We start from the raw sequence: 21,077 nt of genomic DNA on the forward strand, positions 1-21,077 counted from the left end.
TGTGTCGTGTGATGGAGAAGGAATAGGTGGGTGCAGAAGAGAAGGAGAAACAGTTTGCACACGCCATGTACCTGCCATAGAGCAGACACTGTGCTCTGTCTTTTGTCTCAGTGAATCCGGGCACCAGCCCTGTGAGGAGGGTACTGCTATCATCCTCGTTTTACAAATGAGAAGAATGGAGACAGATGATAGAAGGAGAAAGTAGCTTGCCCAACCTCAGAGAGCCAGGAAGGAAGAGAGAGTGAGTTTACACTACAGAACAATTTGCTATTTGATCATATTTTGTTCAGCACTTGATGGAGTTCTAGCTTGAAAGTGTTTCTAGGGCACTGTGGGAAATTTAAAGAAACAGAAGAGACACAGTCCTGTCCTCCCATCCCTTATCATCAGCAGGGGAGATGACGTATAGACACATGACACTGACTAATTTTAAACAGGAGCTGAGTGAGCTTTTCTCTGTAACCTCTGGAAGGTGAGGGACTCATTTATACAGACAATATTGATAAGCATCTACAGGCCAAGATTGCCTGGGACTCAGGGACTTCCTGGTGTTGGGACTCTCAGCACTAAATCCAAGAAAGCCTCACGCAAATGGGGCAGTTGGTCACCCTAAAAGTAACTGTGGCTAGAAACTGGGACTACAACAGTGAACTAGACAGATGACACCCCTGCCTTCAGCCAGCAGTCAGTCTAACGGAGACCCAGACAGATAAACAGTGCAGTGAATGGGACCAGGAGGGAAGCATGGTGCAGAGTGACAGCACAGACAGGAAAGATGCTATCAACACGCTTCTCTTAGGTCTAAAAAGTCATCCAAATAAACAAAATCAGAAACAAAAAAATATATAGCTCTTTCAAAGAATTGCAAATATACATTTATTAATGAAGTAAAAACAATAACCAAAATTATGCACACAGCTTACAAGTAGGAGAAAATGCTTATGTATTTTAGAATATTATTAAATGCTCAACTGACATTTAAAGTCATATTGTAACACATTTATTCATCTCTGAGATGTCTTATGGAAAACTGTATAAATTGAAAAAGCAAAATTTTCTGAATATAAGCAAGAATTTAGCATGTTAGCGTTACCAAAACCTTTCTATTCTCATGGGTCTCCTGGTTCCACTAAATGAATTGTTGAGTAATCAATATCATTTGTTATTTTAAATGAATAAAAGCAGAATCAATTCTCCTCCTCCACCACCACCATCACCCATATCTTTTGGGCAATTATTATATTACAGTAGCAATTAATGTCAGCAATATAAAAAATAACAAATGCTTAGAGGTATAACCAACCTAAGCCAGCATAATCATCCCCTGAGCTGATGTACACTCTCGTTCTCAATGCATTTATCAGGTATGCAGTAGATTCTAGAAATCACATCAATGGAAACCCCAACCCACACCACTATAATGAATTAAGTAATTGAGAAATTAGAAGCCACACTGACTTTTTTCAAAAGTGTGACTAAATAGTTGCAGAAAAAAGAGTTCAATAAACATGAACAAAGTGAGATGCTAATCTTCCCCAGAACACCACATCACCAAGTTTTGGCAGACGAAAATTACTGGAGTTTGGGAACTGATGAGCAATGCATAAATCCTGAAAAATCATGTCAGCGGAAACTTTGTGGCTCCTCTCATTAGCCCGGACTTTACTTATAACACACAGTACCTTGAATGTTTGCCAATTATTTCCCAAACTATTTGGGGTGTGACACACATACACACGCACTAAATATCTTTATGCACAAACTAATTGTCTTTGTACATGTTGTCCATATTCTCTCTATGTGTGTCTATACAGATTTGCACATACATATATTATCTTAATTATCCTAACATGATACCTAACATTATCCTAACATGACACCTTGGCCCACAGGTGTCAATACATTGTTATAAATTTTGTCTATGAAAACAAACCTCTGGCTAAACCCTCGTCTCTTTCCTTCCCCATCTTATGGAGCACCTCTGCAAGTTGAGGCTTCCATTAACTCAACCAGGGCGACAAGGTTTGAGTTCCACTGAGCTGTTTCCCTTCCCCTTAAATTAACCTCACTGGGGCCTGGAATTGGGAAACAGCTTCGCCACAAGGGCATCGTGTATTCCGATCAGGTGTGCGCTGTTACTGCCATCTTGGCAGTTCACAACTTCGTTTTAAGTATGGCTAAGAGGGCTCAACAAATGCAGATTTATACCAAAGAGATGCGTTTGCACCTCCAAACACAAATTACGTTAATCGGGTGTTCCAGCTGGAGCCTGGAAGAGGTGGTGTGATTATTCTCGGGAAGCCTTGGTGATTGGCAGCCAACTCCTACTGAGAACCAGAACTGGTTGGCTCTCTGGAACCATGCAGAGCGCATGCCTCCCTCTCCTTAACTAAAGGCTGCTCCACACTCTACCTGTCCAGCAGGGCCGTGGTCAAGCTGTTCTGCGTGCCATGCATCAATGCCACTTTGTTCAGACCGACTGGCTCTCTCAACAGTGACCCTCCTGCCGTCTGTATTATTTAAAGGAGATTTATGGCTGAGTGTCTCTTGTTGTGAAACACGAGCTGTGACCCCTGGGCTGGGAAGCCAGCAGGGAAAAACATTAATATTATGGCACACGGGAAAATGAAGCTCATAGGCAGCAGCAAAAAAAGAACAGAAATGTGAGATGGGAAATGTATGGATGTGTTATAAATTGCACCGAATGTTTGCATTTCCTCTCTGGTGGAACCTCAAAATATGCTCAGGTTAGGGTGGTAGTGTTTTTTTATTTCGGTTTTTTTTTTTTAATTAGTTGGTTTTCTTGTGTTTTGTTTTAGAACACATGGAAACAAATGCCAAACAAGGGTTTACGTGAAAAAATACTCCAGCTTACTAGAGCCCCAAAACCCTGGTTGCATATTAAAGAGGATCAGATAATTTTATGACCATTAGGACCATTTGAAGTTATGCATACTAAATTAAGGGTAATCAAAACTCATGCTTCAGGGCACACTCTGATCATTGGCAGGGTCAGGAAGAATTCACCCCTCTTCTGACACCTTGCTCTTTAGGACGAGTGGCATTGGTCATTATGAGGGTTTTTGTGGTTACAGATCAGGTAAGAAGCAGGAGAAAGGCCAGAGCCAGAACTAGAAGAGCAAATTTTAGGGTTTCTAATATAATCAAATGTCTATTTCCTGATTTCCCAATTGTATACATTTGAAATCATGAGGCATTACCATCCTAATTGAGCTGTGAAATGTCTGACATTTATTTTATTACCAACTCTAACACCAGCCAGAAACAATTTATTTGTCCTCCTTTGGTCTCAGTGTCCTAGTCTGTAAAATGGAAATAAATACTCACCATTCCAAGGAGAAACAGGGTGGCTGCCCACCAAGCAGTGGTCCTTCTAAAGATTAAAAGGACTATTTCAGCATCAAGTCTAATGACAGTTTAAAAATGCCTTTCACCTGTTGATTTATCTTTCACAAAAGCATAACCTGTCCATATTTCTCTTAGAAAAAGATACATTTAATTTTCATTAATAGTACTTGGAAATTCGTGGAACTAAACAAGCATAAGGGTATGTCGAGGGAGGTGAGGCACCATTCAATCCTAAACACACCTCTTGCTTGGAAAATGTTTCAAGGAGACCTGTGAGTTTAAATTACTTTGGTGAAATTAGATCATACACTAAAGAAACAGTATGTTTAATCTCTGAAGAGAGGATGATTTTTTTTAAACCATATATTTTATTTAGATATGATTTCCTTCGCTCAATGAAAAATTAATTGATGCATGCCCTCAGACTAATCTCAGAAATACCTGGTAATCTTTTTTCCAATCTTTAAATATTTCTCAGAACAAATGGCCTTTACGGTTTATGGAAAGACCTGGAGTCTGTGAGCCCCCTCTTCTCGAGATGCACATCACAGTAATTCATGCAGGATGTTGAAAAGTACTGGAATGCCCCCAAACAAAGACTGACTGAAGCTTGTTGCAGTGATTCAATAGGAAATTGTAAAGTCCAATTTGTGGTCCCAAAAGGAAGCACTGCTGTCCTCAAGTAATCTACAAAATTCTATTTCCAATTAGTTCCTGCTGATCCAGAGTTTTACATTCAAAAGAAAAATAAATCCCCTACATTTTAAAGTAGTATGTGTATGCCTGGCAGGGAGGAGGAGCTGGAGCAGGCACTTGTAGCCCAGCAGAGAGAATTTCCTTCTCTGAAGTACTATAGGCTCCCTTCTATCTTCAGTCATCAAAAGCATTCCGAAATTGCAGCAACTCCTTCCTCAATAAGTCACCCATCTGAACAGGGAAACTCTACAAATGTCTTGCCTTTCATTAAACCATTGAATGCTAAAACTAAATGTAACACCCATTTTATACAAAATACTTGGACCTTCTTAATTTGCTCTTTTAATCGTCCATCTTGCTCATTTATCTTTGTGTATCTCATGCCTAACTCAGTATGAGTAACTAAAGATGTCAGCTCCCAGAGGTCAGAGACACAACCATTTAATTCTGTCTCTCACCAGCCTGGCAGTCTACTAGTTACAACAAGAGGATTAACAAAAAGTGTTTGATGAAGATAGGGATTTTATTCAATTGCCTATAATCCTCAGCGTGGAGGGAGAAAGAAGAAAAGAAGACCCATTTTTTTCCCATCTCTCCTAAAACCAACCTACAATCCACAACTACCACAACCTGAAGAAACAGGACATCTTCAGCTATGATAGCACAGAGTGTGAGCAAATCACCTCACTCACCCCATCCCACCTTGTCCAGGTGTGGGAGTGCCTCCAGTAGGACAGTATATCTGCTATTCCAGCTCTAATCCTTAGCTGGAACCACTGGGAGCTGAGAGTCTCAGCCCCTACTCCACATGCCCAACTTGGCAGCCAAAATGTAACTATTAAACAACACTGATATTAGATTAGATGATGCTGTCATCCCATCGTTGTCCAATTTATTCTACTCTGACATGGTATGAAGTGGTTCTGCATCAATAATGGTTAATATAGCCGTACCTGAACTCTATCACCATTTCCATATGCTTGCACAGACAGGAAACTGCTCTCTCTTCCATTTCTCCAAGTTCGTTTTTTTAGTGGGTGAATAATGACAGTTTCACCTCCAGAGTCTATTTAACTATAAAGAACATTCAGAGAATGACCTAGGTATTTGGTTGAGAAGCACCTGCTGTTGACTCAGGCCTCACCAAATTAGTCTGAGTTGTACATGTCTTAGTGGAGGGGGTAGTGCTCTTTCCCATGGATCCTTCTGGATGAACACATAGAGATTCCATTTTTGCACAAACATTGCAAATTTCAGACCGCCATTGTTTACATCAATAGATCCCAGTGACTGACTTGACCAGAGTTCAAATTCCAGAACATAATTAATGCTTAGAATTCCTATAATCTAGAGCTTTTCCCATTAAAATTTGATACTATGTAAAAGTACAGTCTTGAACCACTTTTTAATTGCTTTGCATATCTTGTCTCCCTAAGACTACTGTATTTTGTAGAATACTTAACATACAGTAGTATATGCCTTCCAAATTGGCTGGATCATAAAAATCACCTGAGGATATTTAAGTATACAGATTCTCAAGCCCCACCCCAGACCTACTGAATTCAAATATCTTGGCAGAAGGGCCTGGAAATGTGTATTTTTGACTACTCTCTGGTGTTTCTCATGAACAGCAGAGTTTGGGAAACAAATGGGTCTCAGGGGATTTTCACAACAGCTCCATGAAAAAGACAAGGCAAACGTTAGCTCCATTTTACAGATATAAAAAATGATGCTCAGAGAGGTTAGTTCCCTCTACTGTGCTTAATTCTGCTTCATTAGCTCTACATCATGTTTTATCCATCACTTGTGTTCCTATCCTTCCCTCTTTCTATCAGTGTCCATCAAATAATATGTAGCATTCTGTAAGTGAGCCAGTAGTTATTCTTGCAGATAGTATGGACACCAACTGAAGAGCAATTCCTGAGAAATTTTCCCCAATATTTCCAGAGGATGCCTGGCATACTCGTGCCCACTCTCCATTTCTGGCATCACTTCTGGGTCACATTCTGATATAATCAACATCCGTTCAAGAGACCCTCCCTCAGCTGAGGAATTAATCACTAGAAATATTGCGCGTGAGGACATAATATACAAAATATCTATATAATACAGCTTCTTAAGCTATTATCCTATACCATTGGGTCACGTTATGCAACTTAGTATTTCCCATAACAAAAGTAGAGTTATGGGATTTTTTTTAATGCATACCTTGCTAAGCTTTACTTTAATCATTTACGGCATTCTTTTATATTATTTTACTATTGCATGTCAGTAATCAGGGACAATTAAATTTTTTAAAACTTGCATTGAAAATTAACTCTCATCAGAAATAGGATTAAGACCAGAGCTTTCATGGTTCTAAAGCTGAACTAAGTGGAGGAAAAGATGTTACACAGGGGGGAAATTTCCCTTGACTCAACACGCGCCAGTGGGCTTGAATGATTTCTGAGAATTTTCCATCAGTGTTTTCTAAAATAGCCTTTGGTGGTGTGTTCTCTCGGCATCGTTCCTAGTAATTCTAGTAGGAATGGCTGTACCCCAACAAGGGGAACAGGGTACTGTGTGCTCCCATTGAGATTTGGGGAGAGGTTGTGTAAACAACTGAAGCGTTAATCGGACTCGACAACAGTCCAGATTTACGTATTGCATGGGAGGAGGGAGAGCAGTGGGAAGGGACCTCAGTACGGGTTTGGCAAGGCAGTGAGCGGGCCTCAGTCTCTGCCTCTCGGACACCTCCGAAGGACACAGCGCCTATTCAGAATTCGAGTTCTCTGAGGCTTTTCAATCAATAACATATGGCCACGAAAGCTCTAGTGCTATACAAACAGACTGAAATAAATATGCTCAGCAAATAAAATATCTGTATGTGAAACAACAAAGCTTTTAGTTTAACTGCAGAAAATGAAAAACAAGTCTACTTGAAACCAGGCTAAATGAGCAACCAGTTATTCAATGTGAGTTTTTGGAGATGAATGAGCTGGCAGATGCTTTATTCAAATCGTTAAGACCAGATATCAGTAATTCCTAAGAATTGGAGGCAAAACTCAGCAGCAACAACTTGACATTCTGTCCCCTTTCTGTCCCCACTAGGACTGGTGCAAGGGACACTGGGACATACTAGCTGTTTAAAAAGCCAAGCGGCTCCTACCACACCAGCTTGTTAGCCTTTATCTCACATGCATTTTTTTTCCTCCCAGATTCATGATCTCAGATTAGGTAGGTGGTGGGGGCGGCTCTAAATATACATTCCTGTTACCCGAGACCTGGATCAGGAAAGGTGCTTATTAATATCATGGAGATATGATTTTTAATGATCTCTGAAAACAGCCTATATGGGTGTGAATAATGGCACTGTCTCATTGCATGCGTGGTTTGTGCTTTTGTCTCAGACAGGTTCATTTTTCACTGGAGGGGAAAGGTTCATGCCGCACGAGGGGGGTAACCAGTTGATGTTACAAGGCTGACTATTAGGCCCCTTGCTGTTCCACATGTCACAGGGAAGGACTCCAGCCGGCAACCTTAATGCCTACTTCAGCATCTTGAAGAAATTAATGAACACAGCTTCTATGGCAAAACATTTCAATCAACCCTTACCAGCTGTGCCTACATTTAAGAAAAAGAGAAGGAGGGGGAAAAATGCCCAGGTTTATCAAAAAAGTTTCTTCGAAAGATCAACCGTGGTTTGGCTGTGTGCGGTGCCGTGGGAGGTGGGGAAAGGAAGAGCTGAGGGAATAAAGGTATAGGGTGCCAATGCTGAGTGCCAAAAGATGTGCTCTGGCCCCTGTGTTTGTTGAACAAATTAAGCACGTTCTGGTTTTTCACCTGCTGAAGTAGCAGCAGTACATATGGCCTAGAAGTTAAAAATAAGGAAATATGCATACATTACCATACTTAATGGACGACCCTCTCCATTTAATATGCAAATTTCCTGAAATATTACTGAATGCCGTCTGTTCTAAATGAATAAATTTGAATTGCAATTAGAATAATCCTTTATAATTAATGAAAACTGTCAATTTTAGTTCATAAGTAATTTGATTAACGGGATGATGGGACACTTATCAAGTTCACTGGACTGCTAGGGTATGAGAAAACTGACAGTGAAAATGGGGCGGGCCAGGGACTCAGGCTCCACCAGAGTATTATCCTAAATTATTGATAACACGAGCAAATGAACTTCAGAAAGTGAACTCTGGGGGCCTCATTTAAAGGGATAGCATTGGAGGACGATGGGAAGCATGAGATGAAGATCTTTCAGAATGCATCTTTGCTGGTATTTTTGGCTTATAGGAAAATAAATGTTTAGAAATGCCAAGGCAAAGGAAAACGTTGGCTCAAAATACAAATTTACCATTTCCAGCTGTTGCTGGAACAAAAGGAAACGACAGAGGATAAATGTAAAAAGAGACAATGCAAAAACATGTGGAATGAAGTTTATGGTAATACATCACAGACGTAGGATATGGCCACAGCAATGGGGCTGTCTCCATCTCCCTTCATTGTTCCTTCCTTCAGATAGACCAGGGACAAGAACTTTTTAACTGGTATTAATTGAACATTTATATAAAGCAATCGGAGGATGGGGGACTCCTTGGGGACACACATGCAACTCTTAGTTGTGGCACAAACAGTAAGGACATAGTGTGGTCCTTAAAGAAAGAGAAGCCCAACGCATTCTCTCTGAGGAGGGCAAGGAGGTAGGGAAGGGAGTTAATGTTACAAGAGAATGCCAGCATTTTTTTGTTGTCGTTGTTAATTAACATGAAGACAGAGTAAGTAAAAACAAGAAAAGGAGCTACAAAATAACTTTATCTTTTCCAGAAATTGATTCCAAAACTCAATGCAAAAGTGCCAGTTGTATCAAGATTGGGTCCACATTTGGAGGCTTTCACACTCACTAGCAGGTGAGAAAGTTTATTAAGAACCTTCATGTGGAAGTCTCTGAAGGGCAAGGGTCTGGTTTTCCTGATTCACAGCATCCTGTCAGACCTTGCTCTTTCATGCTTTCCACACCTGTAGCCCTGACAAGGACGGGTGACTTCCTTACTGACAAAGGGAGCTCCAAATTTGGTTGATGTTGGCAGAATAGAATCAACTCATAGTTCTTTACTTCTATCTAGTTCTCCTACACGCACTGAGAAATGTCTTAATTCCAAGGATGGAATTATCTATCCAAAAGACCTCTTATTCCTGAAACCTGAGTCAGAATTCATGTGGTGAAAACCCAGTCATGGTAATGTCAAGATCATCAAGAAATAATTTTTCAAGAATAATACTAGTCATAAGAGTGCATCATTAAAGAGCAAACAACAAACACTTCTAGGAAAATACCAGAGATTTAGCAATCTCAATTCCATTCCTATGGTCCACCTATACCACTCACCTCACTGGGTTTAATAGAAAAATTAAATGAAATAAACCTCTCACATAATAGTGATAACGATGGTGATAAAAATAGCACCTACAATTTATTGAAACATTATTCTAGGGTAGGGTGATGGGTGAAATAGGTGAAGGAGATTAAGAGGTACAAACTTTCAGTTATAAAATAAATGAGTCACGGGGATGTAATGTACAGCATAAGGAATATAGTCAATAATACTGTAATAACTTTGTATGGTGACAGATGGTTACCAGACTTGTCATGGTGATCATTTCATAATATATATAAATGTCGAATCACAATGTTGTACACCTGAAACTAATATAATATTGTATGTCAACCATACTTAATTAAAAAAAGGAAAAATTATTCTAAATGCCAGTCATTGTGCAAAGTTCTTTAAGTCATTAAATACTTAAGTTGACCCTAAAGTACATACCATATCCATTTGACAGGTGAATAAACCAAGGCTCAGAAAGATTAGGTGCTTTGCCCAAAGAAGGAATCACAACCAGGAAGTAACAGAGTCAGGACTTGAATCCCTAGTCTGTCTGTCTCTCGAGTCTAAGCTGTAAACCTAATATGTATTCTAGGCTGGTTTCCATTTTATAACAGTGTGCTTAGATGCTGGGCATATTTAATTATGCTATAGTTTCCCTCACTTTTCAATTACATTTTCATTTCCTTGCTCTGGACCACCATGACTGCTAAGTTGTTCGTGCCATTTCCAAGCCAGCTCAGTGGGTATACATGTGGAATCTTGTCTCCCCCTTGCATGGAACAAGCAGGTCATAAACACTTGTTTCTTTCCGCAATATGTGCTGCAAGCAACCCTTTAGCATCCTCTGCCTCCCACGAAGTGTCTCCTGAAATCCATATATTGAGAGCTCCGTTTTCAAAACATGACAGGCACCAGGTACGGCTCTTTCCCTGGACTCTGCCCTAGAGCCTCTTGTTGCCACTGTCCTAACCAGGCGACTTCAGCCCTGGGAGATCTGTAATAAAAGCTGTTAGCTCTTTGACACTCAATAAAAGAAACAAACAAGAAACCAATGATGTTCTCGGTTATTAAGCTCCCTATTAGACCTAAATAAAATTAAGCAGCTGGTGGCCCTATGTCTCTGCAAAATTAATATTAAAAACTCTCTTTGAGCCATTTATATCCTTTGTACATATACTCCAAGCCTCAAGCGCCCTCATTCTTCCCAGCAGTACAGCAATTTTTTCCCTCCCCACTCCCACTAATCTTTCACATGCTTCCAGCACTCAGAGGATTTCTTTGTTTTTTCCCTATAACCCATCCCCATCTGCAAATCTCCAAGGTAATAACAAGAGAGATCCACCTGGATACTAACCCCACTGCATACTGGAGCAGGGAAGTCGTTTAGAGATCTTCAGCTCAATGCTTCTCAAGGGTTGAGCACACACCACTGGTTTTAGTGATACACTTTCATTTTTTAGTGGTTATATATTTATTTTCATGTGTATTAGTAAAGAAAAACCGTAAGCAGCACATCAAGCTTTTTATTTCACAGATAGTATTGCTTAGCTCAAAACCTAGTGAGTATTTAGATAAGAGTAGTGAATAGATTTCCTTTATTATAAAGACAAATATGGAGTAAATAATACTCCAGGTGGTACTCATCTACAGCAAAGGTCACCAGGGTATTCTGTGACAGAACTTCCAGAAAAACTGATCTAGCTCAAACCCCTCTTTTTCCTCGAGGGATAAACTGGAGCTCAGAGAGGTGCAGGCCAGGCAGCAAAGCGGACACGAGGCTGGAGCTGGAACTCGGCTGCCCTACTGAGGGGGTCTTTTCTCTACCCAGGGACGCAGGTCTTCATCTGGTTCACTTTGGGGAGAAAGAGGAAAGTGAACTCAGAGAAGGCTGCAGAGCTGCCTGGGGGCCACGGAAGATCAGGGAGAGAGAGCAAGTAGCAGCACTCTCTGCTCCCTGTCTCTTCAGCCAGAGCAGCTCCACTGGGTTAGGTTTAATTTTGAGGATCGGTGTCCGATTTCATTTGAAGGAAAAGTTCTATACAGTATTTTTAAAAGGGTTCCACTGATACTAGCAATGATAAAATGTCTTCAAACTAATGGCAGCTCCTAGATTCAGTCTTCTTGTGTCATTCAACCTTGCTCATGGGGAAGCAAATTGGTCTCCATCAGCACGGTCCAGCTGCTCCCAAAACACGGCTCAAGGATCACTTAAGCTAGAATCTTCTGGGATGGGGTGGGGTAGGGTAATGTGTTAAAATGTAAATTCCTGGGCCCCACTCAGGACTTTGTAGAAACAGACTCTCTGGGAGTGAAGTTTCATAATTTGGGGGTTTATTATTATTAATTTTATTTTATTTTTATGTTTTTGGTGAGAAAGATTGTCCCTGAGCTAACCTCTGTTGCCACTCTTCCTCTTTTTGCTTGAGGGAGATTGTCCCTGAGCTAACATCTGTGCCAGTCTTCCCCTATTTTGTATATGGGACACCGCCACAGCTTGGCTTGATGAGTGGTATATAGGTCTGAGCCTGGGATCTGAACCCACAAACCCTGGGCCACCGGAGCAGAGTGCGCAGACTTAACCACTACACCACTGGGCTGGCCTCCCATAATTTGCATTTTTAACTAGCTTCCTAGGTGACTGTACTGCGAGCTAAGACCTAAAAACCAATGTCGATTACCAGCAGGGCTAAGAGAGAGAGATTGAAAGAAAGACCACTAGTAAGAGAGATTGTGGCTAAGGGAGAAAAATTAGAAACTGAGATTTAATAATTTAGCGATCCTTCAGTAGAACACTTCCTTTAAAGTTAAGCCACCTGATGATAAAGTTATCGTAGTACTTACGTAACTAAACCCATCTCACACCCACACGCATCCCCATCCCCACACTGAAACTACTTTACATTGAATTCCTTTCTGAAAAGAATGGTGTAACCATGAGTTTATGACTTACTAACTAAATACATTGAATTCCTTTCTGAAAAGAATGGTGTAACCATGAGTTTATGACTTACTAACTAAATACCCAGAGCAGCATCCTGTATGCTAGGCGAGGCATTATACCAAAATGAAGACAAGCCATTGCTCAATAGCAAGTTCCACTCTGGTACACAGTCAGCACACACATTTGAAAATGCATGCTTTCTCAAAATTTAAGTTAAGAGTGGCATTGTATATAAAAATTAGCTGCTGATAGAGTTTGTGTGGCCTTTCAGCTAATGCAGTCATTATCAATGGAGCCAACTCTCCCAATATACCATGGCCTAGAATTCTTTGCAAAACGGATATTAAAAATCTCATTTGGTGGAAGAACAGAATTTTTTTTCTTGGTAATTCAGCTCTGGATTCAGACTCATCTGTTTACCACTTGTTGGGCCTGCAAGGATGTGCAGACACACTCTAATGTTGACATGGGTGGCCACCTCCCAAAGAGCAAGAAATAAACCCCCTTTCATTAACTGCTGGTGTTTATGAGGATCTTATAATGAAATTAAAAATTTTTTAAATGGCAATTTAGAATAATAGCAACCTTGTAGGGGAATAGAGTAGTCATGTTACTTGGATAACATGTGGTCTAGATAGCCAGACGGTAAATCCCTGAGAGGGTTCTTATCTCATAGATAAGATCAACTGCATTGAGAGGCCAGTGAGAACAACCTCAGTGTCTGCCATACTTTGATCTGTAATGTGGACATCACCAAATAATGTGCTGGCAAATATGGAGAAACATAAAGACTCCAAATGGGGATGCAGATCTTCCTTTAACCTTGAGAATGAAAGGTTACAAACTGTCAATGTTTAGAGAAGATGTATTCCAACAAGGGTGCTCATTTTTCAGAATAAAACACCAGTGAATGGGCCTGGGAAGAAGACTTGAAACAGAACTGCATCTCCTCTCAACCAAAGGCTTGTTAGTAGCATATGTGGGAACAAAGGATAGGAATGTTCTGGAAGCAAGGACAATAAGGCTTCATTCATTTATCAAACAACTCCCAAATGTTAAGCATCATATGCCTCCATTATCTCATTTAATCCTCACAAAAACACATTATGGTAGGTATTATCATCCCTATTTACAGACAGGAATGTGAAGTTTATTAAGTAACTTCCCAATTAAGACAGGACTCTGATTTCTAAGCTGTGTTTTCTGCCAAATACATTGCAAGAAGCCCCACAAAAGAGCAGAAAAAAAAATATCTGGAGGAAAAAAATGGCATCTTTGAAAACTCTCTAAATCTCCCATAATGAAAATAATGATAGCCACAATTTCCTAGCAATATATATATACATTTGTCTTCACAAATATATATATATGACTTCATTTGATCTTCTTAACCATCTTGTCAGGTACGATTATGATTCTTAAGTTACAGATGAGGACACTGAAGCCAAGAGGAGTTCAGTTACATGCTCAAGTTTACAAAATGACTAACCAAACTGGGATCTAAACCCAGATCTATCTGATTCCTCCTCCGCTGAGCTTTCTACATTACTCTGTGTCTTTTTCTAGGAGTGAAATCTTCCTTTTCCATTCCTGTCGACCAGAGAGGAAGGTAAACAAGAATCTTAAACTTCAATTACAAAGATGCTAAAAAGAATATGTTACTCCTTGCTTTCAAACACTCCCATTTTGTACCACCTGGACACAGGGTGGGCTTTCACAGTCAACGTCCACTGAGAAAGCTCGTGATGCAAAAGCCATGAGCAGCAGGCAAACCCTTTCCGGAAGCCACCGGGACTCCTGTGAGCCAATTCCATCTAATGGACTTGCCCCTTTTCCTTTTAATGCAGACTATTCATTCCACTGGTATGACTCACTAACACCCACCTGGAAGAAGAAATGACAGAACTCAAGAGAATGCCATGAATACCAAGGTCCTTGTGTTTTAATTTGCCTAAAAATCTGTGTGTTGTTAAAACAAATGTAGAAATTAGCCATATGGGAACCTAGCTTGGGTACATATCTTCATCTGTCACCACATTTGGGGGGAAAACACTACAGAATCATTGTAATGTTTAGGCTTGTAGAGAGGAGAAAAGTCTGCTTGGAAGCAAACTAATACTGAACACATGTTTATGCTTCTGACCTCACAATATGGTAACTAATGATGGTTCTGCAAATAGACTTGGGAAATAAATGGATGACTGCAGAGGGGAGAACCCCATCGAGAGTGATAAGCTTCATTTCACCTACCTTAGCCCTTAATTTTTAACAGGACAGCCAGCACAAATTCTATACAGCTTGCCTAAATGGATGAAATCTACACCTTATTCTGAACTCAAATCTTAGACCCAGTGCATGTAATACAGTGCCTTAATAGCTTTCTAAACTCTCATTTGGCCTCAGTTATACAACCAGCTGACACTGAAAATAATTAATGCCCTTTAGGACTCGCATCTGCTCCTATGGTTCCAAGTCAAGGTTTTTAATTGGGCTATTTTGGCATTTGGAGACAATGGCAAGGTGAAATAACCTTTCTTTAATATTTTTGAGGTCAGCAGATAGTCCTGCCAAAGGTCATCCTTCAGGTTCACAAATGAGTCATTTGTATCACCTAATGCAATCTGTGACTTGCAAATTGCACTGGGATGTGTTAGCGTGCATTAATTAGTCCATGTGATGAATACTGAATTCATCATTACTAGCCGGAGCTTGTAGGATGTGCCAATACTTGTTTCGGCGGTTTGTGGTTGCTTATTTTTATTTTACACTCCACTTCCAACCTTGGTCTGAGATCTTCAACACTCTGAGTTCAATAATTGGCACACCGGAGCTAACCTCTCTATGGCATGGCCGGGATCCGGGAAAAGATGCCCTGGCATAAAAACATCACAAAGCAGGAAGCAACCACCATCTCCTTGTCTTTGGTTTGTTTAACCTGTAACTCAGTATCAAAAGATAATTCCTTTTCCCTCTTTGATGCATAGCACTTCTAACCTTGAGAGAGAGACAGAGAGACAGAGAGAGAGACTCCTATTTCAAACACCTTGCTCAGAGCAGTGCCTGGAGTTGTGCTGGGTCCTCTCAGCTGCTTGGCAGCTACTGCCTATAATGAAGGCATTATTAATTTCGGTTTCAGGGGATAGAAAATCAGGATGTGGACACTCTATGGCTATACCATCTGTGCAGTTGACATATATTGATTCATACCTTCTTCCCATCTGTCCTTGACACTGTGCAGTAACAGAGGTCACAATATTCTCTTTCCTGGAATTCCCCCCAAAACCAACTTGCTACCCAGTATCCTCTCAATGATTTTCTTTGGTTGCTGTTGTGCACTTTTAAGGAAAACTGGTGGCAGAGTGTCTGCATCTGTAATCTCCCAGGTAGGTCCCTTTGACCCAACATAACAATAACTGACCACATCAAAAGGGGATATGAAAACAATGGCTCTTCCATTTTGCTTAAGACTGAGCCAGGGAGGGTCAGACATTTTAAATGGATCTTCCAGTTCTCCAGAATTTTGTAAATACCAAAGAAAATTAATGCATCACTCTAGAAGTTAGCACATTCACTTTATACAGAAAGATACAGTAGCCAATTAAATTATACACAGCAGATCGAGGGGTTTGGAAAAGTAGATTTACAGAAAGTTATGAAGCTGAAAACGAGCAGGTAGGTACATCTTGCTCTACATTAAGGACACTAGGAAAAAAACAGTCTCCAGTTAATGGGATATTTGTGTGTTATGTTTAATATACATTTTTTGAAAAAAAAGAACTATCTGTTCCTGTTATTGTCACTTTAGAAGTGAGAAATCCCGAGCCAGATTTCAGAGGGATTTTATTTCGAGGACTATCATTTATTTTATTTTATGTTTTTTTTTTACCTACCCTTTGCCCAGGTGAAATCGAACACACAAATAACTGAATTCACAATGGACTTTTTGAGGATTCAAGTGGCCACTTCTGTCTGCAAAGTAAGAAGTAAGTGGCTAATTGCAGCCCAAGTGAACGGCTGAGCCTACAATTAGCCAATTAGGTTGTCTATTAGGGGGAGGGGCGATGTGAATGCAGAAAGCCTCTCCATGGAACCCCGAGGCCCTTCCAACAAACTCAAGAAATCCCAGGAAGCCTCTCCATCTCAGCAGAGTTAGGCTGCTCAGATTCAGAGAATTCTTTTTTGTCAGTTTTTTCCTATAGCTCTGAAATTCTCCAGGTCCGGATAATAAGTACTGTAACACCCTCCCAACAGGGAATTTTTTTTTTAAGATTTTTAACAGGTGCGTTCAAACCTTCACATGCTAAACCAAGTAAGTGTCCAACCTTGCCTTATCCATAAAAACCTCCTCCTCTGCCTCTCTCCCATTCTCATAAAATTATAGATTAAAACTTCTCTGATATTTCCACCCATATTTAATGTTGAAAATGAATCCATCTTTCAGTGATTCCTGAGAGAAAATATTGCACCTTTCAAAATATTTTAAGGAAATTTCCCTTGCTTTGGAGGGTGGATCTCAGATCACTCAGCCAATTTGATTTCAAAACAGGAAATTTCGTTTTGATTAAACTGTGTAGCTCTGCTGAGTTTCTGCAATACTGGGCAAGAAATAAAAGTGTTGGAGGGGGTGGGAAGGATTTGAAAATAGCCACATTATAAAGGGATATACAATTAGCTCCTTTAAGTCAGCTCTAGAGGAAACAGCATTAAGTCAAGAAACAGTGGACATGTCACACCTTTTCTGAGCCTCAGATTCTCCCCCTGTGTAAAACCAGAGACAGGCCTAGTTCATTTTAAGGTCCCTTTCAGATCCAAATCTCCATGACTCTGAATCTACAGCACTCATATGTCATGAACTGGTGACAGACAAGACAGACAAGCCCCGGCCTTTGGCGAGTTAAGAAGATTCAAAAGCAACTGCCTTTGAGCTCAAAGCCAAACCTGGGCATGGTTTATCATCATCGCCTCTTTCTTTCAGCCCTTTTGGCCTCAGCGTCATTTTCACGATGATACTTAAAACTAAGTTAACACAGCATTGTGCTGCTTTAATCACTTGTTGTTTTAAGCTCAGAGACTTACCCCACAGCCCAGATGTGTCATTCACAAAACACTGTCCCTCATGAGAATTACAAGATAAAATCATATGTTCTTAGTTATCTAACTTTTTATTCCCCAACTTTCCCCTACTGGGTTCACCCTGGGGCCCTGGTAGCCCATTAACATCTGCTCGGCCCCATGATGGGTGAACAAACAACTGGCGAAGACAGATGATTTGGTGAGCTGTAGCTTCATTTTGCGGGTAGTTCTCCTGCTCCTTCGCTGTGAATGCTCACTGCCTTCCTCGTGTAGGGCACTGCAGAGGGAAAGGCGGTTTTAAGCATGATCTACCTCGTGTCTCTAAACATGCATGCCTTTCAGTGTGTTGCTAAAGCCACATCATAAGGCCCTGGCAGGACATCTCTGGATGCCACTGGGCAGAAAATCTCCTTCATTTGTTCAACACAGACATGAGAAGCCTCTCCATGGAGAGGTAATTTCCATGGAGAGAGTAAATTCCTCTCTCTTTAGACTGGCTACAGCAGAATGGTCCAGCATCACTGGTCTGTTTCATCTGCCATTCTCCTTGTAGCATCCAGAACGATCTTTTAAAAATGATCAATGGAATCACCTCTACCCTCCAAATGGTTTCCACCGCTCTTAGAACGAAATCCAGAAATAGGCCTAGTCCCTGCCTACTTCTCTAAGCCCATCTCACGCCATTCTTGTCCAGCTTTCTTTCTGTTCCTGAAATATACGAAACTCAGTCCCATCTCAGGGCCTTTGCACATGCTATTCTCACTGCCTGAAATATTCCTCCCCATCCCCTAGCTCACTGCATGGCCAGCTCTATCTCACTGGTCAGACTTCAGCTCAAAAGTCATCTTTTCAGAAAGGACATCTCTGACTGCCCAATCCAGAATAACTGCCACCCTTGGCCATCAGTCAATTATTACATCAATCTGCTTTATTTTCCTCCTAGCATGCATTACTTTGGTCTTGTGCAGTGTCTAGCTCCCCCCTGGAATGCAAGAGCTATCAGAATAGGGACCTTGCCTGTCTTGTTCACCTCTCTGCTGCCAGGAATAAAGCAAACATACAGTGAGTACACAATAGATATTTGTTGAATGAAGGAGTCACGCATAATTGGATAAATGGATGAAAGAATAAATGAATTTTTTTAAACAACAGGTTTTTAACTGGGGTTCATGGATACCCATGCTTTAAGAAGTCCTTGAACTCTCTCAAATTATTTGTAAAATCCACCTACATGTATTTTTCAGGCGAGAGGTTCCACAGCTTTCATCAGATTCCCAAAGAATCTATGATTCCTAAAAGATTAGACAGACTGTGACAGAGCCTGTTAGTAATAGGACCCCTGATATTTAGTTGATCACAAAGCTGCTCTACATTTCCTGGCCTCCTGTGTGGCGATGTGATTAATTCTGACCAATGGGATGTGCAGAGAAGTGGTAAGTGTAACTTCCTCAAGTGTCTTAAAAGGGAAAGGACATGGCCTTCTTCTTTCCTTCCTCCTGGTTGTGACGTGGAGGTAAAGGCTAGAACTCCAGCAGTCATCTTTGACCATTAAGTGACCTTGGAAATTGAAGCCAGTCACAGCAGAGCAACAAAACAGAAGCCAGGGACCCAACACCATGGACCACCACCTAGCCTTGGACTGTCTCCAGACTTCCTAAACAGGAGAAAAAATTAACTTCTATCTTCAGCTACTGCTATTTGGGTAGAGATGAGAGGGTATTACGTGCAACCTAATTAATCCTAATTAATTATCCTACTGTTTGCAAAGTAGGAGAGGATGATGCTCTTAGAAAGGAATCAGCATGTTAATATATGTGAGCAGACGCAGTCCAAGATGCTACTCCCAGTACTCACCCACCAGGAAAAAAGTTTGGTGGGATAGACAAATAAGAAAATGGATCCAACAATACAAGAGAAATTTCTTTCAATGAGCCTCAAACTTGGAGGCTTACTAAAAAGCAAAATTATGAATGCAAATAGTATTTGTTTAATACATTTTATTTACACTTCCACCATTAAAATGTGCCTGTAACATATGAGTTACATTTCTATCAACAACAACAACAAAACCATTTCATAACTATTTTTCTACAAAAATAATGAAGCCTACCCATAAATATTTGTCTATATTTCAACAATTATACCAGGCATTCTAGCACATTTTTATTCAGGTCTAACTATAAGTAAATGATGGTGCTTTTTGTTATATAAATGCATCCATGTGCTGTCGAAATTTAATATTAATTTTTACATATTGATTCTGAAGGTAACAATAAGAAGTAATGACATCACCATACAAATTAGGATTATTATTATAATATATTAAAATGTTCCAATCCCGTGTATTATTAGAAATAACTATCATAGTTAAATTAAATTATTGACCCACAGCAATGAAAATGGCCAAGATTTATTGTACATTATTTGTGTGTAATAGATTGTTTAATAAATTTGTCCACAGAGACTTCAGTAATTTATTAATTGCAACTCAATCAATACAACCACAAATAGAGGACATTATTATTTACAAAGTGATGAGCCAGTGGAAAAGCAAGACTTCCTTCTTGAGGCAAGGACTGATGAGAAGTAAAAGTAATCCAGATCTCCCGCCTGCCTCCCTCCACCCATACCTCAGGGTTAATTTCAGGAAGCTGCACTCCATCTATGCAGCATAGGCCAGTGGCTGAGACAGGAAGACGGAGAGAAAGATTTACAACTATATTACCTTCGGCAAGTTACTTAACTTCTTTGATCTTTCATCCTCCTCCACTGTAAATAGGGGTACTATTAGTTCTTATCTGTAGAGATATTGTGAGCATCAAATGCAATAATTTTGTAGTGTCTAGCAAACAGTAAGCACCCATTAAATGTCAGTTATCATCATCATTGTCTTTCTCTGTGCTCTTTTCTTAACTGGACTTTCTATAGCGAACTCAAGAGATTTCCTGAACTTTGTTTTAGTCAGAAATCTGTGAGGGCGGTGCCACCATTTTGTTCTTTTTTCTGACTCCTGGAGCCCCAAATGGTGCCTTGAATGCAGTGCTTTGCTGCTGAATGTGAGCTGGAGAGTCACGCTATATACACCAACTGATACACAGCTTGTCATTTCCTGAGTTTGCATCACTATCCATTCAAGAAAGAAATGCCTTCTTACCTCAGTACCAGTAGGCACAGCCCATATTATGCTAAATGCCACTCTGGGTCCTTCCCAGAAAACACTGGCAGCAGCCAAGATCCCAGAGGCAGCCTGCGCCCAACAGATAAGATGAGGCAGAGAAAATTGCCCTGGAGGAGACAGATGACCCTGCTGGCTTGCGTTTAGCTAACAGTAAGCATGGCTATCACTTACTGATCGCTTACTGTGTTCCAGGCACTGTTCTGAGCACTTTGCACAAATTCTCTCATTTAATTCTTGTGACAAATTATACAAGAGAGTCACCATTATTATTCTCTCTTTACAGTTGTGGAAACTCAGGCTCACGGGATTTAAATAGCTTGCCTAAAGTCAAACACAGCCAGAAAATTGCAGATCTTGGCTTCATACCCAGGCAGCCTGACTAAAACCTATTTCTCACAAGACTCTACTGTGATGTTCTAGGAAGTTGTTCTAAGCA

At 40.4% G+C, this 21,077-nt stretch overlaps 1 protein-coding gene across 1 annotated transcript in view; it reads right to left on the reverse strand.

Moving 5' to 3' along the window:
- EBF1 (EBF transcription factor 1) overlaps positions 1-21,077 on the reverse strand; it is a 386,380-nt gene that overhangs the window by 205,866 nt on the left and 159,437 nt on the right. The gene's annotated exons all lie outside the window — the stretch shown is intronic.

This window comes from Diceros bicornis, chromosome 1 (assembly GCF_020826845.1).
Source record: "Diceros bicornis minor isolate mBicDic1 chromosome 1, mDicBic1.mat.cur, whole genome shotgun sequence".
Classification (NCBI taxonomy): domain Eukaryota; kingdom Metazoa; phylum Chordata; class Mammalia; order Perissodactyla; family Rhinocerotidae; genus Diceros; species Diceros bicornis.